The following is a 26,881-nucleotide window of genomic DNA, read 5'->3' as shown; positions in this document are numbered from 1 at the left end:
GAGAAACAAATTCATGAACACTTACGTGTGTATAAGAAAAAGTGTTACATACAAGAGCAATTGAATATTGAGAAGACATCTTAGCCCAGTCAGAAGAAGTCCATATGTCCAATATTAGCCATATGTCCAATACCAATCTATAAATTTCTCTTCAGCCTCATGAAAAACATGTAATGGCAACAAATGCAGGAATATGACAGGCCAGTGGGCGGGAAGTCTTGTAGATGTAAGTATGTTGTAGTATCTCAGTGGTGTTGTAAGTATCTCAGCGCTGACAGGGGTCTCCAGGAGGCAGCTCCAGCTCAGGGCACTAGCATAGTTCCATGTTTCTTGTCAATTGCAATATCTCCCAGAGAGTGAGCCGACAGAGAGTGTGTCTTCTGCCTCCAAGGAGGAAATTATCTCCTTTGCACCTTCAAATGAGGTCATCAAGCTGTGACTTGATTGATAGGCTAGACCCCACGCCTTTTCTCTGAATCCTCAAATTGACACCAGATTATGTAACTACCACACCAAAAAAGGAAAATGCCACTAAAAATAAAGGAAAGAAAAGATCAAAGTGAATATCAGAAGATACCCTGAGACGTGCACTTAATTATTGAGTAGTTAAGGCAAATGATAGAAGTGATGACATCAAAAACCTGAATAGAAAATTTCCAAGGGAAGCGAGAGAAAACAAAGACCTAGAGTTAGAAAACCACATGGAAGACTATGTCCAGCATAGTGGAAGATTCTATGGGAAAATATTGAATGATTTATGAAGCATCAGAAGAGGATGGTAGAAATACATACAGTCACTGTAAAAATGAACTAGTTGGAATGCAGACCTTTCAAGTGGTAGCATATGAGCAAGAACCAATGGATTTAATGAAAGAAGTCTAAGCTACCACTAAAATATTAAGAAAAACAAGGCTCTAGGAATTGATGAAATACCAATTGAAATGTTTCCATATGCTGATGAAGCTGAAAATACCAAAAAGATGTTTACTAGTTTTGGGGTTTTTTTTAATGGCTATGCAAAGTTATCTGACTGTGTGGATAATAACAAACTAGGACTAGCCTTGAGAAAAAAAAAAAGTTCCAAATGACTTCATTGTGCTGAACTTGCACCTGGATCAAAAGGCAGCTGTGTGATCAGAACAAGGAAAAACTGTTAGGTTAAAATAAAGAAAGATGTGTGTCAGAGTTATGTCTTCTCACAAAACTTAATCAATCTGAATACTGAGCAAAGAAAAATGCAATCTTAATTTTATGGGGCAGGATAAAGGGCATCAGAATTGGATAAAGGTTTCTTAACAACCTGTGATATTCAGATAATATGATGGTGCTTGCCGAAAGTAAGGAGGAGTTGGAGCATTTGCTGATGAAAATCAAGGATTGTAAACTTCACTATGGATTCCAATTTAACGTGAAGAAAACAAATCTCTTTACAACTGGACCCAAAAGTGACATCTTATTTGGATCCAAAATCAATGTTCACAGGAGCATCACTTAAGTGATCAAACACATCGGGTAAATCTCCTATACAAGACCTGTTTAAATTGTTGAAAATCAAGGGTGTTATTTTGAGGGGTACTGTCTCAAGCGATTGTATTTTCCATTGCCTTAGATACATTTCAAAGTTGAGCATTGGCTAAGGAAGACCAAAGAAGAATCAATGCATTTGAATTATGGTGCTGGTTAATAATATTAAAAGTGTCATGGATTGTCACAAAAACAACAAAATGCCTTGGAAGAAGTACAGCCATTCAGAATGGTGCTTAGAAGTGAGGAAGGAGAGATTCGTTTCATGTAAGTCGAACCTATTATCAGGAATGACCAGTCACTGAAAAAGAGCATCATTTTTTGTAAAGTAGAGAGTCACTGAAAAAGAGGAAGACCCTGGCTCAGATGGATTGAAACCATGGCTGCAACAATGAGCTCAAATAAACAATTATGATAATGCAGACAGGGCAGCATTTTGTTCTGTTGTACATACCTGGGATTGGTATGGAACCAATTCAATGGTAACTAACAACAATAACATAAAAATTCATACGATAAAACATCTAGTCAGTTAAAAGAATTCACTGAACCATGGAGACTGATCTATAGTAGCCCCACGGTATTTCTGAAGCAATAATTTTTTGCAAAATGCATGATCACATCTGTCCTCCTCAGAGAAGCTGGTAGATTCCAGGTGTGTGCTCTAACCACTGCACTAATAAGACTCCTTCCTTAATATTCAAAAAGAATAAATTTAGTTTCATGCTTCTGATAATGTTATGCATCAAATGTGTTAATTAGTGTAATGTTATGGTTGGAAGGGTGGCCTCACATTTAGGCACAGTTGTGAGGATGGCACAGGACTATGGAGCGTTTGGTTTTGTTGTAGTTATGTGTTATAACAGATTCAATGTCACTTAACAACAACATGTCTTTTTAAAGTAATCACAGAAGGAGAACACTTCATGTTCACAATCCCAGTGATCCCCCAAGTCATATAAGGGCAGGAATCCTTAGAGAACACTTCAAAATTCTACCTACTACAAAATCTATAAAATGGAGAAAAATGTGAGATTTAAATTTTGTGTCAACTCCACTAGGCTACGAATCTCTGTGCTTTGACACTGCAATTGTTAATAATGAGATCTAAAATAATGGTATCATCTTCCTGATAAGCAGCCATTCAATGAAAGGAAGTTTCTTTGGGAACTGCTTCCAATATAAGAAGACCCTGCTTACTTTTGCTGGGTCTGAAACCTACAGCCAGCATATCACCTGACCTCCAGTTCTTGGATTTGACCAGTGGCCTGCCTTATGGCCTTGGATCCATTTGCCTCTTCAGCCTAACATTTGACCCATAAATTTGGAGCTTCACACCCTCTACAACTATGAAACCATTTCCTTAAAATAACACTTTCTGAATATGCAAATATGAGTTTCACTGAGGTTCTCTGGAAAACCCAGTCTAAGAGAGTAACATAAGCAAGAAACTCATATGTCCTGTCAAAACACATCACTGACTTATATTTCAATGGTTCCATAATATGCTCTATAGCCAAGCAATGCAGAAGCAACATAGAAAAAATATTAAGTGACTATGATATGTTTATATCCTGGAAGAAAAGGAATTCTAAGACATTAAAATAAAATGGGAAACTGAGACAAATACAAGACAAAAGAGTATGTAGGGAGCTGACAGGTAAATTCAAGGTCTCAGCCTGCCAGAAGACTGTGCAGTAGTGGAACAACATTCGTGAGTTTACAGGGGAGAAATTCTGTTTGTTTCCTAAAGAGCACGGTTTGGAAGAACTACCATGTGAATATATTATATACCTGATAACAAAATGCAGAAACAATTATTTTGAAAAATAATTTATGTTTTCAGTAGTCAAGGATCAATGATACATTTCCCTAAGAAGGCATAATGAAATCTCTGGCTGTCACCTATACATTAATAATTGACCAATACATAGTTGGCATGAAAGTCCTAAAGAAACCAGGTAACATGTAAATATTTCTATTTGGATATAAATTTCCAGACACTTCTTCATTTATTACAATTATTTTCCTTGCTGCTATGAGGTGTCATTGTACCTATTTCACATGGACTCCAGAGAATTTTTATTTAGTCAGAATATCTATCATTAAGCTTCCTGCTGGCTCCATATTCAAACACTTCTTCTTTCCCCCACAGTTGTCCCTCAGATGCCCTAAAATAACACTGACAAATTTGTGTCTGTTTATTATGTAGAGAAATGAACTCCATAAAATAATTCTCTTTTCTCCATCCTCACTTCAACGCCAGATGACAATGTTCTCTGTTTGCTTTCACAAGCAAACCTCTAAAAAGGGTTTTCCACATATGCTTGTTTAAGTTCTAAATGACATGGTATATTATAGTATGTCACATTATCTAATGTACAGTAAAGGGAAAGTGGCTATAAAAACATACAATATATAGTCTTTGAGATTCTAGTGATGAAATTAATAAAAGAGTCTTCTCAGCCTCTAAATTGAGGAAAATACTTTCTAGTCTATGAGAATGACTCTCCCTGTACATCTATGTACTTTTGTCTAGGTTAAAGAAGGCTCTGAATCATCAAGCTAGAAGAGTGCAACCAGGCCCAGGATCATTTGTTGTAGCATAAGCCCCCTTGATCTGGGGAACTTCTTTATACCCGCAAATAATACAAACAGGAAGCATTAGAAACACCAGTTTCTCAAAAGAAACTAAATAGAACAAATCAAGATTGCACAAGACTTTAAAATGTAGCTTTGAACAACAGACCTCAAAGATTAGAGTTTGGGTAATAAACTTCAACAAAGGAACAACAGATTAAAAAATGAATACATGGAACCTAGAACCTCCAAATATAATAGACCAAATAGCCAGATACCACTGAAAATTATTCATCATACAAAAATCTGAAAAGCAATAATTCAAATAAGAATTAAGCAACCGAGGCCAAAACTGAGATGAATCGAGTGTTGAATTTATCTTCCAGTATTTTAAGGATTTACAAATAAGTTTAAAGAAGCAGTTAACAAATCCTATTAAATTAAAAAGATCCTGAAATAAATGTAATTTACAGAAAGAACAAGGCAGGACTTCCAGGAAGATGGCAACTGAGTAACACATATCAGAGGGACTCAGCAGAATTCAGCCCAAGAGAGTTGCTTAGAGGGAAATTCAACACTGCTGGACCACAGGAGGAGCATCATAAAGATAAGTAGGCACAGACCCACAAGGTTTTCAGGGGCTGGGGCTTTTGGCTTATCTTAGTGGAAGCCAGCTGGGGCTTGACCTTGGGCCAACACTGTTTCTGGCGAAGATGTAATCATTTGAAGAGTGTGAGAGGGTTTAATCTCCACACAACTGCAACTTGCCAACACAGCCACAGCTTGTCAAAACTGCCACAGAGCAGGGACTAAACACTTGTAGCTCCATGGGCAGGGATTGGGGCTCAGCTACACTGTTAAATTTGTTTCCCTCTATTCCCCTACAGACTCCAAGGGCTGGGCAGTGCTTTTTCTCAACACAGCCACAGCTTGCCAACACCACCTTGGGGCAGGGACTAAACACTTGGAATTTCACGGGCAGGGATTGGGGCTCAGCTAAATTGTTACTGTTGTTTCCCTCTCTTCTCTATATCCCAGTACAGTCTCAGCAGGCCTATTTTTAATTTTTTTTCTCCTCTTGGTCTCTTTCCTGCTCTCTAACACTCCATTGCTGACCTCCAGAAGACTCCACTTAGTCTAGGACAATTATGCTTGCACCACATCAACCTGTGTGAGCTCTACCCTGTGCAGCTAGCCTGAGGCTAGAAAGCCCTGCTGACCTCCGCCAGGGTATACTCTGCCCAACTTCTTACCTGGAAATTCCTGCTTGTGTCCCTGGGGACCTAAGGCAGCTCAGCCAGCACTCATCAACATTCCAAGCTGCTTCAGGAACCTCTGCCCAACCTCCTCAACACCAAAGCAGGCAACCCACCAGCCTTCTGGGGCAATCACTGAGAAGGAAGCTACAGGAAGATAAAGCGGTAGGTTAATTCCATAGTGAAATTAGCTGTAGGCAGTTCGAAGAAGCATTACTACAAGTCTTTCAGAGAGCGCCAGTGCTCTTTGACTCCCTGGAAAATGGCACCTGGCTCCTTTAAAACAACACAATGCTAACAGCCATCATCTCCAATGACCTTAATGAAATACCAGGAGAAACAAAAGGCAATGGCAGAACATATCCAAAACATAATGATATGCATAGAAGAAGCAGACATTGAGTTGCCACAGAAATAAATTTTCAGAAAGCTGCTTGGAGTCATACAGGATATGAGGGAAATAATGCAGAAAAAAGGATGATATGATAGAGGAGATAAAGGCCATACACCAAAGGCAAATACAGGAGTTTAGGAATTAGATAACAAAAAAACAGTAGCAGAAAAACAGACCTTGAGAATCGACTGGAGGAAGCAGAGAACTGCATCAGTGACCTGCAGGACAGCCAAGCAGACTTTAACAAACAAGAACGAAAATCTAATAAGATCATCAGAGAAGCTAAAGAAAACCTAAGAGCTATGTCTATGTCTGATGCTATGAAGTGAAACAACATTAGAATTATTGGCTTACCAGAGGAAGATACAACAAAGAAGTCATCTGCAATAATAGTGAGAGAATCCTTGGGGGAAAACATCCCCAGCTTAAAGAATGAAAACCAGGCAACAATTCAGGAGGCTGAAAGAATATCAGCTAGATAGAATCCTAAGAAGAAGTCACCAAGGCACATAATAAACTATCGAACTTTGAGGAAAAGGAGAAAATAATGTAAGAGCTAGGGAAAAACAAATAATATTATATAAAGGTTCCCAAATAAGAATATGTTCAGACCTACCAGCAGAACTATGAAGAAGAGGAGAGAGTGGAGTAACATATTCCAAAAATTGAAGGAAAGCAACGCAAACCTAAGAATACTATACCAAGCCAAATTATTGATCAAGATAGATGGAGAAGTAAAAGTCTTCCAGACAAGGAAAACCTCAAAGAATATGTTAGAAGAAACCCAACCCTACAAAAGATCCTTGCCAACTCAGTCTGGGCAGGAAAACGACACACACCAAGCATAAATAAGAGGCCACCACATAGATAAACCTCACCCAGAGGGCAACAAAGAGAAAACAGACCTCAGGATAGCACTGAGTTAAGGATGGAAAGAAGTCAAGAATGATACACACACACACAAGCACAACACACTAATGAGAAAGGAAGGTAGGAAAACACCTAACACAAAAGGTATGAGATGACATCACAGAGTCCGCAGATGGAGATAATAACCCTGATTATCAGACTGACTTAGAAAATATAACCCATCAATCTGCTGCCTAGAGGAGGCACATCCCAAGGCTACAGACAAAAATAGGCTGAGAATCAAAGGCTAGAGAAAGGCATACCAAGCAAACAGCATTTCAAAATAAGCAGGGGTTTCAATTCTATTTTCAGATCAAATTGACCTCAAAGTGCAAATCATAAAAAGAGATAAGGAGGGATGCTATATAATGCTCAAGGGAATGGTAGACAAAGAATCACTAAGCATTGTAAACATATATTCCTCAAATAAGAGACCTGCTGAATATGTCAACCAAACACTCCAAAAATGAAAAAAGAAATCACAGCCTCTGCAATTATAGTGGCTGACTTTAATACAACGCTGTCTGAGAATGAGATCACAGGGAAAGAAACTCAATAAGGAGGCTAGAAATCTAAACACTACAATTAGACAATTTGACCTGATAGATATTACAGAGATCAAAAGGTGGTACCCTTCACAATAGCCAAACACAAATTGAAATATCTACAGATACACCCGTCTAAAAGAACAAAAGATCTACATGGAGAAAACTACAGAACACTATTACAAGAAACCAAGAGCGACCTCAACAAATGGAAGAATATCTCATGCTCATGGATTGGAAGACTCGATATAGTGAAGATATCAGTTTTTCCTAAGGCACCATATAAGTTTAATGCAATCTCAATACAATTAACCTCATCTTTCTTCAAAGAAATGGACAAACTGATTGTCAACTTAATATGGAGAGGGAAGAAGTACAGAACTAGCAGAGAACTCCTCAAGATGAAGGACACCGTGGGTGGGCTTGCTTTACCTGACTTTGGCACACACTATATAGCCACAGTTCTCAAAGCTGCATGGTATTGGTACAATGACAGATACTCAGACCAATGGAAAAGAACTGAAAACCCAGAAATAATCATGAGCATACAGAAAACTTATCTTTGTCAAGGGCCCCAAAAATATCCAATAGGAAGCAGATGCCCTCTTTAACAGTGGTGTTGGAAAAAATGGATATTAACCTGCAGAAAATTAAAAAAAATAAAACCCTCATCTCACCCCATGCAAAAGAATAAACTCAAAGTGGATCATAGACCTTGAAGTTAAACCCCAAACTATTAGGACCATCAATAAGTGAATTGGTACCAACTTTAGAACTTTGGCACAGGGAATATATAGGCTATCAGAATTAGGGAAAAACATAAATTGACAAATGGGATATTCTGAAGATAAAACAACTGCGTATATCGAAATAATTCAATAAGAGAATAATAAGAGAGTCCACAGACTGGGAAAACATCTTTAACAATGACACATCAGATAAAGGCCTTACTACTAAAATCTACAATTCTTTGCTAGCATTCAAAAGCAAATAAATCAATTACCCACTGAGGAGGTGGGCAAAGGACCTGAACAGAAGTTTCACAAGGGCAGAAATACGAATGGCCAACAAACATAAGAAAATGTTCCCGATCTTTAGCCACAAGAGAAATGCAAATTAAAACAATGAGGTACCACCTAGCACCCTCAAACATAGCCTTATTAAAAAACATCAGAAATCAACAAGTGTTGGAGGGGTTGTGGGGAGACAGGAACTCTCATCCACTGCTGGTGGGACTGTAAGTATGTACAGCCACTATGGAAATCAATCTGGCGATACCTAAAACAGATGGAAATAGAGTTACCATATGACCCAGCAATCCCCCTACTGGGCATATACCCAGAAGAGACAAGAAACAAACCAAGACCAGACATCTGTGCTCCAATGTTCATTGTGGCACAGTTCACAATTGCAAGGAGTTGGAAACAACCCACATTTTCATCAACTGATGATTGGATTAAAAAGCTGTGATACATACATACAATGGAGTACTAAGCATCAATAAGAAGCAGTGATGAACGTATCAAGCACCTAGCTCCTTGAGAAGAACTGGAGGAAATCATGCTAAGCGAAGTAAGCCAAGCACAAAGGACAACATGAGTCTGCTGATGTAAGCTTTAAAGTAATGCAAGTGGGGCATAGGGAATAAGCTACAGTATACAAACATTCCTGGGGTGAGGTCTGGCAGGGATCAGACCAAGTATAAGGAAACATGTTATAGACAACTAAAAAAGAGGTGGGGAAAGGGAAAAAATGGGTAGTGGGGGCACAGGGCACAGGGCACTAACCCACCCAAGGGAAGGATATTATTTGTATCTCCAGAGGGAAAGAGGGCCAGACTTCAACCCAGTGCTCCAAGATGTAAATGCAACATGCTGGCGTGGAGTAGGGAACCAGTGGAGAGGTCTGGGGGGCTGGCTCCAATCCCAACTACTATGTGGACACCCCCCCCCCCCCAAGAAGAATTTATTTCAAAGGACAGCATTGAATCTGTAGCTCCGGGAGAGAGACATGTCTTATTGGAGCATATGGGAGCAGATGAAAGGGGAGGAGGAGAGAATGGAGCACATCCGGGCTGACCAGCCCCTGGGGACGATGTTCCTGATTAGAGCAGACAGACCACATGAGCAGCCCTATTATGAGACATGATGTCTCTCACTAACCAATAGCCCTATAGGGGACAACACTGGAGACACACTGTGGGAATTGAGGCCGATCTGATCCCACCACCCTGAGGCAAAACACTAAGGGGGTGCAACAGAACAGCAAGGGAACAGCAAGGTCCCCAGGAAATGCTGAAGGTGGATTTTGGGGCCAGGGCATGATGCCCCAACAGACTGGACTGGAAAACACTCCTAAAGGCCAACAAAAAGTCCTTGAACTAACTATAAGCTTTTCTTTCTTGTTGTGTATTGGTGTGTTTTTTTTTGTCATTGGTTTGTTGTTGTTGTTGTTTTGTTGTGTATGGTTGCTTGGTTTTGATCTGTCTTGTATTTGTGCATGTTATTATCTCCGCAGGTCTGTCTAAAAAAGATAGACTGTATGAACAATCTGGCAGAGAAAACAATGGGATCGACAGTTGTGGGAGGACATGGGAGAGCCGGGGTTGTGGGAAAGATAGTTTTGTTAATAAACCCAGGGACAAGGGAACAACAAGTGATCCAAATCGGTGGTGAGGAGTGTGTAGGAAGCCTGGTAGGGCATGATCAAGGGTAATGTAACCAAGAGGAATTACTGAAACCCAAATGAAGATTGAGCATGATAGTAGGACAAGAGGAAAGTCAAAGACAATAGAGGAAAGAGCTAGGAGGCAAAGGGCATTTATAGAGGTCTAAATAAAGTCATGTATATATGCAAATATATATGTATACATACACATATAAATATATACATTACTCATTTTATTGGGGGCTCATAAAATTCTTATCACAATCCCTACATCCATCCATTATGTCAAGTACATATGTACATTTGTTGTCATCATCATTCTCAAAATATTTGCCGTCTACTTGAGCCCTTAATATCGGCTGCTCATTTTTCCCCTTCGCTCCCCACTCCCCCCTCCCTCATGAACCCTTCATAATTTATAAATTATTATTATGTCGTATGTTACACTACCTGATATCTCCCCCCACCCTCTTCTCTGCTGTCCATCCCCCAGGGAGGAGGCTATACGTAGATTCTTATAATAAGTTCCCCCTTTCTACCCCACATTCACTCCACCCTCTAGGCATCTCCACTCTCACCACTGGTCCTGAAGGGGTCATCTGTCCTGGATTCCCTGTGTTTCCATCTGCTATCTGTACCAGCATACATACTCTGGTCCAGCCAGATTTGCAAGGTAGAATTGGGATAATGATAGTTGGTAGGGGGGGGGGGGGAGAGGGTGGCAGGAAGCATTCAAGAACTAAAGGAAAGTTACATGATTCATCATTGCTACCATATACCCCAATTGGCTCACCTCCTCCCCACAACCCTTCAGTAAGGAGATGTCCAATTTCCTACCGATCAACTTTGAGTTTCCACTCTGCACTCACCCAGATTTACAATGATATGATTTTTTGTTCTTTGATGCCTGATACCTGATCCGATCGCACAGACTGGTGTGCTTCTTCCATGTGGGCTTTGTTCATTCTGAGATAGATGGCTGCTTGTTTACCTTGAAGCCTTTAAGAACCCAGATGTTATATATTTTGATAGCCGGGCACCCACAGCTTTCTTTGCCACATTTGCTTATGCACTCAATTGTCTTCAGAGATCATATCAGGGAGATGAGCATGCAATTATATGATTTTTTGTTCTTTGATGCCTTATAACTGCTCCCTTCAGCATCTCGTGATCACACAGGCCGGTGTGCTTCTTCCATGTGGGCTTTGTTGTTTCTGAGCTAGATGGCCACTTGTTTAACTCCAAGCTTTTAAAATCCCAGACGCTATATCTTTTGATAGCCATTCCAAACAAGCAGCCATTCCTAGGGGAATCGTTTGACTTTTCTATTTCCATAAAGAGTTAAAATTTCAGAAACCCACAAAGGCACTTCTGTCCTGTCTCAGAGAGTTAGGGTGAGTCTGAATTGACTCAATGATTTGGTTTTTGGAGGGAGATTATTTCCAAGCCCTGAGTAAGCCAATTAACAAGACAGGTGCAAAGGAAAGAGCAAGAAGTTTATTGAATATCAAAATTGAAGACAAAGAATAGGCCTAGTCTTACCAAAACACACACACACACACACACAAACAAACAAAGCAACACAGAATTATTTTTATCGATTTCTTTTAAGGGAGCAGGGTTAAGAAGAATCAAAGTTAATGGAAAATTTGGTAATTTCAATAGAGGTGATTTTCTAGTGCAATCAACTAGTTAATATTATCAAATCCTTGTCTATCTTGTTCTCATATTGTTCTCTCTGCTTGGAGGGACTTGCTGAAATTTTATCTTCAGATATTGTTAGAAAGTGCTGTTTTGACAGACTCCTTAAAAGTAAAGTCTGTTAATCTTTAATTTCCAAAGGGGAAACAGCAAAGCTTTATCAATTTATCATGAATTTGAAAGGAATTGCCAGATTAAAACAAAACTGAACAAAATACATAAAGCCCAGCAATTCACTGAAACCTGATTCTACATCACAATGATCTTAAAAACATAATTTAAAAAAATCTGTCCCCAGTGATTCTTATATTATAAGCCCTAAGTATTATAGTTTATTTGGACAATTCTACATTTAGTGCTATTAATATGTATTTCATTAAAATGATTCTTGCAATAAGTATGTGGATATATTTGCACATAAAAAATATTGTGAATTCATCCCATATTTTTAAAGTAAATGTTAAAATTTTACGACACTGATAAACTTGGTTTATGTTAATTCTTGGAATGTTATGTATAATGTATTGCCCAATATTTTCATGTGTTGCTTTGTTATAAGGTTCTATATTAATTTTATATCTTCATAGTACCAATTAAACATCTTCAAATATTCTTTATGTGTGAAATAAATAATATTCTACATATTTGTATGGAACTGAAAAAGCTATTGATTTTCCGCAAAGAGTATAAGAAAGCTATCCAAAATCCCTCTGGAATATTGCCGACGTGCAGTTTTTATATTTCCAAACAGTTGCTGGGTTGAGGAAATTCTGTAAATTATGTATGAAGTCAGGCTTTCCTCAACTCTGAATGAAAAATTTTATTCTCAAATATAAAAGTATATATCTAGATGAAAATATGAATATAACTAACAAATGCATAGTAATCAAAAGTAATTATGTGTAATTTTTTCACATAACTTGTATTAGTGATATATAACTAAATTATTTCATTATAAAACTTACAATACAAGACTATGGGACTTGTTTAAATATATTAAAATATATGTGTAATCTCATATTTACTGTCTTAAAAGTACAAATAATTATGAAATTTTCATGACTATGATTTCATTACCTTTTTTATAGCTCATTATTTTTCAGGGCATAATTGTTCTGTGTATTAATATGATAAAATAAGAAACAAGAGACTTAAATTCCCATATGAAACAAAACTTGTATTATATGCAAGCTCCTATATTCAAATAGTTGAGTAAAAATATTTAAAATAACTATTTTTCATAATGTATTTATTCATAAATTATATTTTCTGGCAAAAAAATAATGCCAAATTAGGAATCTAAAGCAAATTATCAAATCAGATATTATCTTCTTTAGTCTACTGGACTTTCTAAAGATTTCAACATAGTTCAAAAATTTTTTAAAATCTTAAAGAATCTCTACTTTCATACGTTTACTGATCTACCAGTTCCATCAGGTGTAGAGTATGAAAATAAACTGATATTAAAGAAGTCCATAAAGCACGGAAGTCACTCTGGAAAAACAAGGCTCTAGTAACACGTAGAATACCAATTGAGAAATTTAGCAAAGAGCCACCTACCTCAACAGATTGGAAGACTATTTCTGTCTACATCAAAGGAAGGTGATCCAGCAGAATTAAGATCTCATCTAATAATGTTAATATCACACGCAAGTAGAATTTGGCTAAATATAACTTTAAAAGCTATTTCAGCACTGTGTACACAGGGAAGAGGCTACAGAAAAGGACTTAGAATGACGGCCATCAATGCTGATGTGAGATCTTGGCAGAAAGCAGATAAAAGCATAATGTTATTCACTTGTATTTTAATGACCAATAAGATCTATTTGACTATATGAATTGATTGTAAAAGTTATGAATAAAATGTCAAAAGACGAAATATCTTGAACACTTAATTATTATTCTCATGCAGAAACTGTGCAGACCAAGAAGCAGTCATTGAATAAAATAAGCAGATGACTGCATGGTTTAAATCAAGGAATGTGTGTGCCAGGATTATGCTCATTAGTGATATACAGACGATGTAAGGTTTTTTCCCTAAAAGAGAAGAATTCTTGAAGTGCTTAGTGATGAAAGTAATAGATTACAATAATTCAGTTTGTATTTCTTCTCAACAAAAAGAAAACAAAAATACTAACAACTGGACCAATAAATTATATCAAGGTAAAAGAGAGAAACGAATGGAATTGTCAGTCATTTTCATTGTGATCAGCATCCATGGAAGCAGTTGACAAGAAGTCATAGGACATTGGTGTGGGGCACATCTATGGGTGGCAACAAAAGACTTTTAAAATACACATAAGCTTAGCTCTCTCTTTGAGGAATCAAATGTACTGAATTCAAACAATGGTGTGTTTAACCACCTGCATGCATGTAAAAGCTAGACAATGAATATGGAAGACTTAAGGAAAACTTATTTGAGTTATAATGTTAATGAACGCTATTGAATGTTCCATTACCTGCTGGAAAAATGAACAACTCTGTGGTGGGAAAAAAACAGCCCAGAGTGTTCTTTGGAATGAGGATGGCAAGACTTCATTTCACTTATTTCGTACATAGTATCAGAAGGGACCAGTCACTACACTTGAACATCATGCTTGGTAAAGTAAATGGTCAGCAACAAAAAGAGAAAGATCCTGAATGTGACTGATGTAAAATAGACCAAAATATGGCAGTGTTTAGAGTCAGTGCGTGCTATGCCAAGGAAACAAAAATGAATCAGAGATAGACTTGATTCCCGAGTAAATGTGGCTTAAATATCGACACATATAATTGCAATACATTTAATACTGACAGAAGTGTTAGGGAAGAATGATTATTTTAATGAAGGTATTGAAAGAAGGGCCGCGGGGAGGAGACGAGCCAATCAGGGTGCAGTGTAGCAATGATGTGTAATAGTTAGCCTAAGTAAAGCCATTTTGTATTAAGCAAACATTCTGCACCAGACCCTAGGTGTAACCAGAGGCCTTATAACATTCTCAGAAAAACCAAAATATCCCTTTATCCTTAGAACTGGCAACAGATCACCCTGCACCAGGAAGTTGTGCTTAACCGCCTAACCTCAAGATCTGCTTCTGTATCAGCTTGCTTGCACAGCTGCACAGCTCAATTGTTTGATAAAAAAAAACCCATGAAAACCTAAGTCTGGAAGCGAAAGGGACCAGCCAACCAGACACCCTCTTTCTTTCAGGTCTTGTGCAGGTCCTTCTTTTTTCTTTTTATTATGTTAAACTCTTTTAATTCTTCCAATCTCTCGTGTCAGTTCTTGTCTGGTCTATGTACAACACATGAAACATACAATTTTCCTCTAGTTCTTAAATGCTTCCTCCCCCCCCACTATCATGATCCCAATTCAACCTTAGAAATCCAGCTGGGACCGGAGGAGGTACACTGATACAGATAGGAACTGGAAATATAGGGAATCCAGGATGGATGATCCCTTGAGGACCAGTGGTGAGAGTGGCAATACTGGGAGGGTGGTTTAGAAATGGGGAATAAATTACAAGGATTTACATGTAACCTTCCTGGGGGATGGGCAACAGAAAGTGGCTAAAGGGAGACTTCTGATGGTGTGAGATATGACAAAATTATAATAATTTATAAATTATCAGGGGTTAATGGGAGAAGGAGAGCAGTGAGGGATGGGAAAATGAGGAGCTGATACCAAGGGCTCAGATAGAAAGCAAATGTTTTGAGAATGATGATGGAAACAAATGTACAAAAGTGCTTAACACAATGGATGGAAGAATGGATTGTGATTAAAAAGAAGATAGGATATATATTGATATTGTGACAGTGAATAAGCAAATTGAGCATACTCATATTCGTAGCAACCATATTAGAAAGGGCAGAACTTCCCCTGTGGGTTTCTTGAGCATTATCTTTTTACTGTAAGATTGTGAGAGAAGAGGTTAATTCATTTTTAAAATATAATTAATTTGCAGTTAAAACAGAAAAAAAAATGATCTAGAGTATGTTATTTTTTATCAGACAATTTGAATATTTGGAAATAATTTAGCCAGGATATTTCTATAAATGCTCCCACTGAATAGTATGATAGGACAATAAAAAGACAAGTAATGTCAAATTTCTACTCATTATAATAATATACAAATCCTAGGTACTGAAGTTAAATGCTGGACTATTAGCAAAAGTTTGGTAATCCAAATCTCTCCAGAGGTGTCTCAGAAGGTGAGTTTGGCAATCTGCATCTGAAAGGTTACAACATTGAAGACTGCATGGAGCAGGTCTGCTCTACACCCAGTAGGTCCCCCAAAGTCACCATCAATTCCTTTACAATTAACCAAGCCAGCGCCGCCACAACAGAATAGTACATGCAATGCACATTATCACATACGACAGACACAGTTTCCTAGTGCCGTTCTGGTGTGCAATCATAAATATACATTTACTATGTAATTTACAAATAAGACTAAAAAGAAGACTTAATCATAACTAAACAAAGAACATTTCCTGATTATTGCAATGAAACAAGAAGAAAGCTTTATTATACAAGGTTTCAGAGTCTATGGTAATTATATATTAGGCTTTGATAATTTAAAGAGAGCCTGCCTATATTTTCTCAGATTCTTTAGCGGTATTAAATTAAAGTAATTTAAAAACTATGACATTTAAAAATTACTTTTAGAATTATTTAAAATTATAATATACATATTAGAAAGGAAAGCATACTTTAGCAATATGCATCTCAATAGCATCTTCCTGCTCTTACTAAAAAAATTTTTAATGGAATATATGTGCATGTGCAAACTGGGAAATTAATTTTACTCTACCCTTCAAATATTATAATGCAATATACATTATTCCAAATTGAGAATTCTACCCTCAAGACTAACTACCTAAATTGGTTTGAAATGAAAAGGTAAATGAAATTTAAAGAGATTTTCTTTTTCAGGAATGTAAAGAGATGCAGCTGTTCCAGCTAAAGAAAATGATTATAAATTATTAGTGTCAATCAAAGATGTGAATTCCATCTCCTGATTAAATCTATACAAAAGATCTTCAAACACACAGTTCAGCTGCCACTAAGTGACAAATCAATCGAGAGAGACAATACAAATGAGTGATTAGGCTGTAGGCACAAAGCAATCGCATATAGGTGGCATTTTCCTCCTTATTCAAAGCCCTGTTATTAATCAGAAAATGGGAGTTACCATTTATTGTATGTACTTTTATTTAAACATTAAAAGGTTTCATTATGAGCATCTGTACCCTACAATATTGAAACAACAAAGGAAAAAGCTTCATTGAACTTTAAATGCATTTGTTTTAGAAAAAAAATTTACTGGTTTATTCACATGCATTCACCAAATGTGGGTGTATAAAATTGCTTTAAAGGAAAGAAAAATATACATCATTTAATTATAAAACAAAATGTTGAGCTTTTTCCAACTATTTTAGTTTAGTTCACACTCTTACCAAGTGGGTTGTCAAGTTCAATAGGATTTAGTTTCCATCACCATGTCCAAACATTTAAGGTAAAATAACAAATGGAATTGAAACAATTCTGGAAAAATTGAATTAATATAGCTGATAGAAATTTTGGTTTCAGAAATTAGGCACAGATTATGTTAATCTTTATTAGTAAAAATCTGATATGTCATTGTCAAATTTACATTATGTATACTTAAAATATTTATGCACTTGAACAGGATTTGTGTATGTATTATCTAATAACAAATTATTTTAAGTATAGAGAAATTTAGGTTATTCTTCTATATAGAAATGGTACCATCTTAGTACTTAATAAATCTATTTTTAATTATAAATATAAATATGGGTTTTGATGTCTGACTTTAAGAATAACTTAAAATTATTCTTCAGAAAAACTTCAGGAATACATCAATGTGCAAAATAGTTTATAACATAAATATTAAATTTAATGCACACAAATTTATTATTTCAAAATATTACTGCTCTTAAATAAGGTATAAACTTTGTGATTTCATGGATGTAATATTCAGAGTTATTAAACTTCAAGGTCCTATTATTTCTGATAACCTGGTATCATTGTGATTTCCTTAGTACATTCTGCTAAAGCACCTGGATCTTCACCGATCTCATTGTGAAGGTATAATCTACTAGGGCCATGCCATGAGAAGAAATTGTTCTGAGGTTCAGACTAAAATTAAGTGTGAGTTCAAAATCCATTTATGTAGATATGATTTATATATGGCCTTGGTTCACTTCAGAGACACCATTATTCTTTTATTAGGGACCATTATACATCATCCTCATAGACATATGGCAATTCTATTGAGAGTATCATCAATTCAGCTAATGGTATGGAATTTAAAACATTGTTGACAAAAGACTAAAATGTGCATATAGAGGGCATTTTTAGGGACCAAAATACATGAATTGTTGACTTGTACAGATTTAAAGCTAAAGGGACCTGACACTATTTACTTACACAATGAGACCCGGAAATGGGGCAAAACTTTAAATAACATTTCTTCACAAACAGAACCATGCCTGAAAGACAAACACATGTCATACAAAAAGAAAAGAGAGCCTGAAAATAGCAAATATATAGCAGTCCTGAGTCCCTTTCATTCGGAACCCTCAAAACAAGAAAGCTGAACCAAAGTTCAAGACCTCAAATCCAAAACTTTGGGAGGATAGTCTTATAACAAGAAGCTATCTCAATGTCACCTCAGTCAGCACAGAAGTACACCAACCTGTGTGATCCCAGGATTGTAAATAATAAAATCTAAAACTAGAGGAAGGAATTATATTAGAGTATAAATTCTGAGCATCCAGTTTGCAGAAGGCTGTGATTGACAATTGTGTTTATCTGGGTAGACTCAAATAAATCCAATGATGCTGAGTGCAGGAAGCTCACAGACCAGTGGGTGAAAAGCCTTGTGGATCCAGTGGAGGTGGAGGCATCTCAGTGCTGACAGGGGTCTGTCTCCACGTGGCTCCTTCAGCTCCAGGGCTCTAGTGTAGCTCCATGTGTCTCATCAGCAAGCTTGCCCCACAGGAAGTGAGCATGTGTCCTGCCTCCAAATATTTATCTCCTTTTCGCCTCCAAATGAGGACATTAAGCTGTGACCTGAATGGCAGGCTAAATTCCACCCCTTCAGCCAGGTTTCACAGGAAATAAGCTACGTTTTTCTAGAGTGTTATTAGACTACATTCTCCAAGGACTATCAGACTGCCACCACCTGAGGTCTCAGGCTCCATTGCTTATCTCAGTGGCCTCACTTGTCTTTTCCCTAAGAACATCCCTACTCATTCAGTTTAAAAGGGAATTTTACTCTATGGGAGGGGGGCTGTGCCATTTTGTACTTTTAACAAAAAATCTTAAATTATGTCATATTTCTATTATTTTGAGTAACTATAGATCCTTTCACTTTTAAATTACTTTCACCAGACATGAAATCTAATAGTAATACTGTGAATAATTGAGGATATATAATTGTATGGGTCTTAAGGCATAGACCATATTAATATCATCTTTATAATAATCTGTTTTCCCATTCCCAATTAAAACATTTTAAAATCAGTCTGTAGGCTAAACCTAAGCCTATTCATCCACCACTCATCTGGGTAACATATTTTTGTGTTTACTATGGGTATTAGAATACACACAGAAATATTTTCCCCTTATGTGGAAATAATTTGAAATATTTATTTCACATTGTCAAGAATAGAGCAAGTAATGGATGTGTATTTCAGGATTAGAAAAGCCTTCCATTCATCAGTATTAGATATTAAGGCAACTTGCAAAATGATTTGTTTGTTATAAAATGTCAGAGGACTGCTGCTGCACTTCCAAGCGCTTCCAGTCTCCCCAGGGGCCCCACCACAATGCGGGTGGTTTCACGTTTGATTATAGCAATCTTTAATTTTTTTAATAAAGTACTTCAAAGGGCAAATTAAAATGCCTCAGGAGTGAGAAAGAATAAAGAAGCAAAGGTGCAGAAGATGTGAACAGATATGTACAGTCCATGACAATATCTTGGGACTACATTTCCCAGCACACTCTGCTACCCAAGAATCTCCTGCATGTGCAAAACCCCTTTTAAAAGCTGAATATGCATAGAGGAGGAAAGAAATACTGAGGTTGACCACTCTGGCTGTGAAGGTTTTGTTTTCTTCCTTTTGTGAGGCGCCATCAAGTCAGTTCCAACTCACAGTGACTCTATGCACAACGGAACAAAACATTGCCCTCTGCACAACTGTTCCAATGTTTGAGGCCATTAATAAGAGCCCTCCTCTATTTTGCTGCTCCTTGGCTTTACCAGGCACAATGCCTTTCTCCAGGAACTTGTCTTTCCTGACAACATATCCAAAGTATTTAAGACAGACTCCCAGTTCTTGGCTCTCAGGAGGGTCTGGGCATACTTCTCCCAAGACTTTCCTTTTGGGTAGTCCATGGTACTTTCAATAGCATTCACTAGCACGACAATTAAAAAGCTTATATTCTTTGTTTGTTTTTCTTAGTCAATGTCCAATTTTACACGTATATGGGGCAATATCATGGCTTAGATGGGGCACTTTAGTCTTCAAATTAAAACCTTTCTTTTTCTTTGTTTTTTTTTCATGTCATAGATTTTTTTTAATTTAATAAATCTTTTTATAGGGGCTCATACAACTCTTATCACAATCCATACATACATCAATTGAGTAAAGCACCCTTATACAATCGTTGTCCTCGTCATTCTCAAAATTCGTCTTCCACTTGGGTTCCTGGAATCAGCTCATTTTCCTTTATTTCCTTCCCCCTCCCTCCCCGCCTGTCCCTCCCTCCTGAACCCTTAATAGTTTATAAATTATTACTTTATCTTATCTTACACTGCCCAGTGTCTCCCCTCACCCACTTTCCCATTGCCCATCTCCCAGAGACGAGGTTACACATAGATCCTCGAGATCGGTTCTCTCTTTCTACACCCCCTTCCCTCCCGGTGTCGCCACTCCCACCGCTGGTCCTGAGGGGTTCATCCGTCCAAGAATCCCTGTGTTTCCAGATCCCTACGGCACCGCTGTGCATCCTCTGGTCTAACCAGGTCCACACGGTAGAATTGGGGTCATGATAACTGGGAGGGGGGGAAGCATTCAAGAACTAGAGGCAGGTTTTGAGTTTCATTGTTACTACAATGAACCCTGAGTGACTCATCTCCTCCCCACTACCCTTCTGCAAGGGATGTCCAGCTGTCTACAGATGGGCATTGGGTCCCCATCACGCACTCCTCCTCATTCACGGTGATGTGATTCCCGCCTCCCCTGCCTTTGTTGTTTGAGACCTGGTCCCCTCTGCCCTTCATGATCACACATGTTGGTGTGCTGCTTCCGTGTGGGCTTTATTGCTTCTGGGCTAGATGGCTGCTTGTTTGCTTTCAAGCCTTTAAGACCCCAGATGCTATATCTTTTTGGTAGCCGGGCAACATCAGCTTTCTTCACCACATTTGCTTATACACACATCTGTCTTCAGTGATCATGTCGGGAAGGTGGGTATCATGGAATGACCGTTTAGCTCGGCAAGGTGCTATTGTATTGAGGACGTGTGCGTGAGGAGGACCAATGTCCACCTGCTACCCTACTACTGAACCTATAAATATATGCACATAGGTCTATTTCCCCCATAATCATAAATATGTTTACATATGTACATGTCTGTATTTAGGTTTCTCTGTATGCACTTTGCCTCCTACTCCTTTCCTCTATTTACTAATGCTTTTCTCCTGTCCCACTAACATGTTCAGCCTTTATTCTGGTTTCAGTAGTTCCTCTCAGTTACCTTGCCCTTGGTCACTCCCTACCAGTCCTCCCATTCCCTCCCTCCCTGCAACCTTCCAGTATCCCTACCCTTACCACTGGACTTGAAGGGATCGTCCATCATGGATTCCTTGTGTTTCCAGTTCCTATCTGTACCAGTGTACATCCTCTGGTCTAGCCGGATTTATAAGGTAGAATTGGGATCATGATAGTGGGCCGGGGGTGGGGGATGCATTTGTACCAAGAAGAAAGTAGTATGTTTCATCATTGCTACACTGCACCCTGACTGGCTCATCTTTCCCCGCAACCCCTCAATAAGGGGGTGTCCAATTGCCCACAGATAGGCTTTGGGTTTCCACTCCAAACCTGCTCGTGGAGCATGTTTACCCAATGAAGTGAATTGTTTGGTCTCTTGCCTGCTTCTTCCATGAACATTGATGGTAGATTTAAGCATAACAAAAATGTTGACAACTTCAACCTTTTCCACATTTACCATGGTGTTATCTGTTGGTTTATTTATGCCGATTCTGGTCTTATTTACAGTTGCAATCTGTACTGAAGGGTACACTCATCAATCTTCATCCACAGGTGCTTCAAGTATTACTTTCAGCAAGCAAAGTTGTGTCATCTGCAAATCACAGATCGATAAAGGCTTCCTCCAATCAGATGCAGCATTCTTCTTCATATAATCAAGCTCCTCAGATTTGCTCAGTGTAGAGACTGAATGAATGTGGTGAAAGGATTCAACCTTGATGTCCAACTTTCCAGAAATTGAACCATGCAGTATTCCCTTGTTCTGTTCAGACATCTGCCTCTTGATCCATGTACACGTTATGTGGAAGTATAATTAAGTGCTCTGGAATTTCCTTTCTCATTTATTATCTTCCACACTCAAATTCCTTGGCATAGTCAATGAAACACAAGTAATCATCTTTCTAGTATTCTCTAGTTTGAGACAAGATCCATCTGACATCGACAATGATATCCCTTGTTTCAAGTTCTATATGGAATCCAGCCTGAACCACTGGCAGTTCCCTGTCAATGTACTGCTGCAAATATGTTTGGATGATCTTCAGCATAATTCTGCTTGCATCCAATAGCAATGATATTGTTCTATAGTTTGAGCATTATGTCAGTTCATCCCCTCCCTCCACTGGCTTTGAACCACTCATTGTTCCCTTGTCCTTGGGTTGGCCGACACCTCCTCCCTTCCCCTACCTCCCATGCTCTCAAGTCCCTCCGGGACCGTTTGTCCCTTTATTTTCTTCTCTCATTGTTTGTCCAGCCTATCTTATCTAGATGGACCTGCTGATATAGTAATATGTGCATACAAATGCAGATGGCTTTGACAGCACCCAAGTGGCACATAAGAACATGGCTTGACAGCAACAATACTGTCACGCTGATAGGCACAAAAGCCACTAACATACAAAATTTACAAGATTAAAGAAAAAGAAGAAGAAAGAAAAGACAAAACAAAAAGATAGCAAGAAAAAGAAAAAAATTTTGTTAGTAGTTCAATGTCTGGTTGTTGGCCTTTAGGAGTATTTTCCGGATGAGTCTTGTGGAGTGCCACATCCTGGCCCCAAAGTCCATCCTTTATACTCCCTCAGGATCTCTTTGCTCTGCTTCCCCTGCTGCTCCATTGCACGCTCCAGTGTTTGCCTCAGTGTGGTGGGGTCAGCTCAGTCGCACATCCCCCACTGTGTCTCAAGTGCTGTCCCATGTAGGGCCATGGGTCCGTGCAGGATGTTGCATCTCGCAGTGTGGCCAGCTGTATGGTCCTCTCTGTACTACAGGCCCTACGAGCCAGGCTATCATCTTCTGAGCTTGGTGGGCCCAGGTGTACTCCAGTCCGTCCTTCCTCCTTCCTTTGTTTCAGCTTCCTTCTGGGTGTGGTGTGGTGGGTCAGTTCCTTTCCCACACCAGACAATCTATTTTCATTTTCTGTGGTATTCCCTTCGAATGTGGGGGTCGGGCTAATTCTGGAGGGGACAGCGTATGGTCCAGTCTCTTTGTGTAGTCCTCTGTACTTTACATTGCCCTCCTGGTTTGGTGTGTCATGGTGGGGTCCGTATGCATGTTCCAGTTCTGTGGGGACACACCGATACTCTCCAACGGGTGGGTTAGTGCCCTGCTCCCCCACATACCATCCACTCGGTTTCTCCCCATCCCGGTTCTCCCTTCCCCTACCCTCCCTCCAACTATCTATGCTTCCACCCATTTATTGTGAGATAGGTGTTTATTCTTCTATTTCTGTCATGCTGATTGTACTCACCTAGGGCACTCTTGTTATACCTGTCCTTTTCTTTTTTTATTGGGGGCTCGTACAACTCTTATCATAATCCATACCTACTTCCATTGTGTCAAGCGTATTTGTACATTTGTTTCTCTCATCATTCTCAACACATTTGCTATCTACTTGAGTCCTTGGTTTCAGCTAATCATTTCCCCCTTCCCTACACATGTCCCCTTCCTTCATGAATCCTTGATAATTTATAAATTATTATTATTTTGTCATATCTTACTCTGTCTGATGTCTCTCTCACCCACATTTCTGTAGTCCTTCCCCAAGGGAGAAGGTTATATAAATCATTTTTGTTGATACCCCTTTTCCCCACAACCTCACTTGGCATGTCTCTAGGTAAATATTAATCCAGTTACTGGTTCTATGGTTGTTTTTTTATTAGGGGTTCATCCAACTCTTATCACAGTCCATACATACTCATGTGCTACTTACAGAAATGGTGAATGTCAACCAGTTTTTTTGGTCCAGCTATTCTGTGTATTTGTTCCATGATCTCTTGTTGCTCTCTGCATCTTTCAATATTTTGCCCATAGAATATCTCAGTTTCAGATAAGCTGAACATGTCGTTCCCTTTTTGTTTTCTGATTCTAGGTCTTAACACACTTCCTCATAATATTTGGCTTTGTCTTCTCAAGTTGCCCTTTGACATTTTCAATTCAGCTCTTTGGCTTCATATTTTTCCTCCATTGCTTTAGCTACTCTGTAGTTAAGCGCAAGTTTCAGAGTTCTCTTCTGAAACCCACTTTTAGCCTTTCTTTTTTTACTGTCTTTTAATGACTTTTGCTTTCTTCATGGATGATGGTCTTAATTTCCTCCCACTGCTCATCAGACTTTCTGTCATTCGTGTTCACTTCCTTCAAATCTATTCTTAAAATTGTCTCAGAATTCAGATGGGATAGACTCGAGATATCATTTTGGTTCCCAGGGACTTGTTTTAACTTTTTCAGCTTCAAACTGAACTTATATATAAGCAATTGGTTGTCTGTTTCATAATCAAACCCTGTTCTGGGTTGAGCTGCTGATATTGATCTTCTCCCTAGTCTCTTCCCATGGATGTAATCAATTGGGATTTTTTTTTGCATTTCAATCACCAATAATTAACAGTGCATCTTGATGGAATATTTGATTAGTTTCAGGCTGAGGAAATTGGTAGAATTTCCTCATAATTTTCTTTGGAAGAGGTAAATAACTTTCAATAATAGTTGTATTATTAACCTTCTTTGAATACTGGTAGATATAACCCTATCATAGACAGCATTATACTTCAAGATAGACCATGACATATTCTTTTTGACAATGAATGAAAGGCAATGTCTCTTGATTGTAACCTTCCCAGCACAGTGTACCCTGTTTTTCTGAATCAAAATGGACAATACCAGTCCATTTCATCCCTATAATGCTGAGATATCAATTCATTTTGTTTTTGATGACTTCTAATTTCTCTAGCCTCATACTTCTTACATTCCAAATTCTAATAATAGTAGTCTTTTGTGGCTCTTTGTTCTCATCTTAATTTTTGCCTCATTAGTAAATGAAAATCCCAAAGGTTCCACTCCTGTAGGTTTTACTCCACTCATGTCAACAAGGTCGATTCTACTTTGTTAAGGCAACTCATCCTGAGTCACATTTGAAACTCCAGTGACATAGCTTCCAGCATCACAGCACCATTCAAGCCACTGCTGTATGACAAACAAGTGGTGATTCTTCTTCCTAGAAATCTCTAAATGAATTTTCTTCTGTGCCCTATGTCCTCTAAATTAGTCATCATTTTAGCAAACTTAGACAGGAAAAAGTGAAGATGCTGGAACCAAAAGCACCAATCTTCACCATAATGGGGTCAAACCTGAGTCTTTCTGTGTTGGCTGGGTTGACTAGAGAAACAAATTCAGAGACACTCAGATGTGTATAAGAGATAGCTTTATATTAATGAGCATTTGTATATTGAGGAAACAAACATCCCAGCAAAGTCTGCATCAAGTCCATTAACCCATATGTTTGATACTAGTCTATAAATTCCTCTTTAGACTCATGCAGCACATACCATGATGCCGAATGCAGGAAGATCACAGGCCAGTGGGTGGAAATCCTTCTGGATTCAGTGGTGGTAGAAGATTCTCAATGCTGGCACAGGTCTCCACGTGGTTCCTCCAGTTATCTGAATGTGGATTCTCAATAGAAAGCTGAATCAGAGAGAGAGTGTGGCCAACATACAGGACGAAAGAGAGGATGTTCCCAGAATCCTCATGAGAAAGGCATGCCCACAAGAAGGCATCATCAGGTTGTGAACTGATTGACAGGCTATATTCCACCCCAGGCCTATTTATCAAGTTAACATGAAATTATATAACTACCACTCTCAGGCAAGAATATAGGCATCCAGTAACATTTGCAACTCTTCATCTTCTCATCTTCTGTGGTAACAATCCAGCCACAGCCAGATTCTGGAGGTAACAGGACTGTGTTGGGCCAGATTGGGTAGAGAAACAAACCCATTGATACTCATGTACATATAAATAGGAGCTTTATGTCAAAAATTATATATCAGGAAGTATGCCATCCCAAACCAATTCGATTCTGTTAGTTCAATACTAGTCCATAAGTCCCACTTCAGAATCACATAGGCACATACAATGACACAGAATGTGGGAAGATCACAGGATGGTGGGTACAGAAGTATGTGGATCCTTCAGGCTAGGAGAGGCAGTTTCTAGAGCCCCCCCACCCCCACCCCCAAGACAGGTGGGGAGGTAGTCATAAATGTCAGCCAACAGACCTGGGGATTATGTATATTTTTTCAGGGGATTTTTTGCTAGTTTTTTTTTTCTTTCTCTCTCTTTTTATTCAAATTTTTCTTTTCTTTTTGGTTTGTCTCTGTTATTGTTGGTTTGTCTACCTATATAAAATGAGAAGCAAGCCCAGAAAAACAATGGGACGGACAGTTCCTGAGGGACTCAAGAGTAGGAAGAGGCAGGTGAGAAGACAACACCATAGACGGGGGAACAAATATCAAATTAAATCAACAATGAGGAGGATGTAGAGATGCTGGGGTTGTTGGAGCAGCAGCAATCTAGCTGAGAAGAATTCCTAAGAGGTGGAAAAAGGGCAAGCATGATGGTGAGAAAAGAGAAGGTAAAACGAAATAGGAAACAAAGTTATGGATAGAGGTTAAAACATAGGTGTACACTTTTGTTAATATATTAATCCATAAAAATAGAGGTATTGGCCTATGTACATATATTTATATGAAATTACA

The sequence above is a fragment of the Tenrec ecaudatus genome, chromosome 2, assembly GCF_050624435.1.
Source record: "Tenrec ecaudatus isolate mTenEca1 chromosome 2, mTenEca1.hap1, whole genome shotgun sequence".
Classification (NCBI taxonomy): domain Eukaryota; kingdom Metazoa; phylum Chordata; class Mammalia; order Afrosoricida; family Tenrecidae; genus Tenrec; species Tenrec ecaudatus.
The sequence above is the reverse complement of the archived record's forward strand: the minus strand, read 5'-3'. Positions refer to the sequence as shown.